A 3,372-nucleotide genomic window follows, 5' to 3' on the forward strand; every position below is an offset into this window, starting at 1 on the left:
GCCCGCCGCCGCCGCCCGCCGCCGCCGCCGCCCCCGCGGCCCGCCGCCGCCGCCGCCTGCCGCCGCCCGCCGCCGCCGCCGCCGCCGCCGCCGCGGCCGCCGCCGCCCCCGCGGCCCGCCACCGCCGCCGCCTGCCGCCGCCCGCCGCCGCCGCAGCCGCGGGGCCTGTGTGCGAGCGCGGGTCACTGTCCGCCCCGCCTTCCGGGGGACCTGTGCACCCCGCCACTGCCGGGGTCCCGAGACCCGGGGACGGCTTTCCCGGGAAAGCGCACGGAGCGCCACGGGCTGCTGCAACGTCACGCCGGCCTCTGCCGCCGCAGGCCCGCCCCACACTGCGCGCCCCTCCCTCCCCTCTGCATGAGTGAGCCAGAGCCCCCGAATCAGCGGCTCCTTTAAACCCGTCCTGTCTGATAGAAGAACGGACGCCCTCCGGCGACCTACGCACAGAGGCGGGGCCAGGTCCAAGGCTGAGACCCGGGAGCTGTGAGAGCAGAGTCAGGGAAATCTCTCTGTGCAGCCTCGGAGGCAGCGGATTAAAGCTCCACGGTCCATTTGATGTGCCCTGCGTCTGTGGAGTGCATGAATGGACAGCGAATCATCCCAAATTGAGGAAGTGGACTTTGAGGACAAGATTTAAGACTCTCCCCCCTTTTCCTCTTTTTACAACGAATTATCCCAAAGTAAGGAGGTGGACTTAGAGAGCAAGATTTCAGACTTCTTGCCCTTTTCCTCTTTTTACAACGAATTATCCCAAATTGAGGAGGTGGGCTTGGAGAGCAAGATTTTTTATTTTTCCCCCTGCTCTCTTTTTGTGAATGTGTATGTGTAATCTTCTGTGTAAGATTCTCTCTGTATAGCTTTGCTTCCACCATATGTCCCAGGGTTCTATCGGTCCGTTTTTTTTTGTTTTGTTTTTGTTTTTTGTTTTTTTTTTCAATAATTACTTTCTAATTTTAATAACGCTACTATATTTCATACTTTATTCTATTTTACTTTACCTGCTCTTTCTTTTTTTCCTACCTTCCCTTCCTCCCTCCCTCCCTCCGCTCTTCCTTTCCTTCTTTTTCTTTCCTCCCTCCCTCCCACCCTTCTTCTTTCCACTTTCTTTTTCTTTCCTTCCTCCCTCCCTCCCTCCTGTCTTTCTTTCTTTCTTTCCTTCCTCCCTCCCTCCCTCCCTTCTTCCATTCACTCTTCCTTTTGCTTTCATTGCTCCCTCCCTCCCTCCTTTCTTTCCTTCTTTCTTTCCATCCTTCCTCACTCGCTCCCTCCTTTCTTTCTTTCTTCCTTCCTTCCTTCCTTTCTTCCCTTCTTCCTTTCTTTCCCTCTCTCTTTCTTTCTTCTACTAATTCTTTCTTTCTGCTTTTTCTCCCTGTTATTCTGAGCTGGGTGGATGAAAGGCTCTTGGTGCTGCAGCCAGGAGCCAGTGCTGTGCCTCTGAAGTGGGAGAGCCAACTTCAGGACACGGGTCCACAAGAGACCTCCCAGCTCCACATAATATCAAGCAGCGAAAATCTCCCAGAGATCTCCATCCCAACACCAGCACCCAGCTTCAGTCAACGACCAGCAAGCTACAGTGCTGGTCACCCTATGCCAAGCAACTAGCAAGGCAGGAACACAACCCCACCCATTAGCAGAGAAGCTACCTAAAAACATAATAAGGCCATAGGCACCCCAAAACACACCACCAGACGTGGACCTGTCCACCAGAAAGACAAGATCGAGCCTCAACCACCAGAACACAGGCATTAGTCCCCCCCACCAGGAAGCCTATACAACCTACTGAAACAACCTTAGCCACTGGGGTCAGACACGAAAAACAACGGGAACTACGAATCTGCAGCCTGCAAAAAGGAGACCCCAAACACAGTAACATAAGCAAAATGAGAAGACAGAAAAACACACAGCAGGTGAAGGAGCAAGATAAAAACCTACCAGACCTAACAAATGAAGAGGTAATAGGCAGTCTACCTGAAAAAGAATTCAGAATAATGATGGTAAAGATGATCCAAAATCTTGGAAATAGAATAGACAAAATGCAAGAAACAGTTAACAAGGACCTAGAAGAACTAAAGATGAATCAAGCATCGATTAAAAACACAATACATGAAATAAAAAATACTCTAGATGGGATCAATAGCAGAATAACTGAGGCAGAAGAACGGATAAGTGAGGTGGAAGATAAAATAGTGGAAATAACTGATGCAGAGCAAAATAAAGAAAAAAGAATGAAAAGAACAGAGGACAGTCTCAGAGACCTCTGGGACAACATTAAACGCACCAACATTCGAATTATAGGGGTTCCAGAAGAAGAAGAGAAAAAGAAAGGGACTGAAAAAATATTTGAAGAGATTATCGTTGAAAACTTCCCCAATATGGGAAAGGAAATAGTTAATCAAGTCCAGGAGGCACAGAGAGTCCCATACAGAATAAATCCAAGGAGAAATACACCAAGACACATATTAATCAAACTGTCAAAAATTAAACACAAAGAAATCATATTAAAAGCAGCAAGGGAAAAACAACAAATAACACACAAGGGAATCCCCATCAGGTTAACAGCTGATCTCTCAGCAGAAACTCTACAAGCCAGAAGGGAGTGGCAGGACATAATTAAAGTGATGAAGGAGAGAAACCTGCAGCCAAGATTACTCTACCCAGCAAGGATCTCATTCAGATTTGATGGAGAAATTAAAACCTTTACAGACAAGCAAAAGCTGAGAGAGTTCAGCACCACCAAACCAGCTTTACAACAAATGCTAAAGGAACTTCTCTAGGCAAGAAACACAACAGAAGGAATATACCTACAATAACGAACCCAAAGCAATTAAGGAAATGGGAATAGGAACATACATATCAATAATTACCTTAAATGTAAATGGACTAAATGCTCCTACCAAAAGACACAGAGTGGCTGAATGGATACAAAAACAAGACCCATATATATGCTGTCTACAAGAGACCCACTTCAGACCTAAAGACACATACAGATTGAAAGTAAGGGGATGGAAAAAGATATTCCATGCAAATGGAAATCAAAAGAAAGCTGGAGTAGCAATTCTTATATCAGACAAAATAGACTTTAAAATAAAGACTATTAGAAGAGACAAAGAAGGACACTACATAATGATCAAGGGATCGATCCAAGAAGAAGATATAACAATTGTAAATATTTATGCACCCAACATAGGAGCACCTCAATACATAAGGCAAATACTAACAGCCATAAAAGGGGAAATCGACAGTAACACAATCATAGTAGGGGACTTTAACACCCCACTTTCACCAATGGACAGATCGTCCAAAATGAAAATAAATAAGGAAACACAAGCTTTAAATGATACATTAAACAAGATGGACTTAGTTGATATTTAT

Source organism: Mesoplodon densirostris, chromosome 1 (genome assembly GCF_025265405.1).
Source record: "Mesoplodon densirostris isolate mMesDen1 chromosome 1, mMesDen1 primary haplotype, whole genome shotgun sequence".
Taxonomy (NCBI): Eukaryota; Metazoa; Chordata; class Mammalia; order Artiodactyla; family Ziphiidae; genus Mesoplodon; species Mesoplodon densirostris.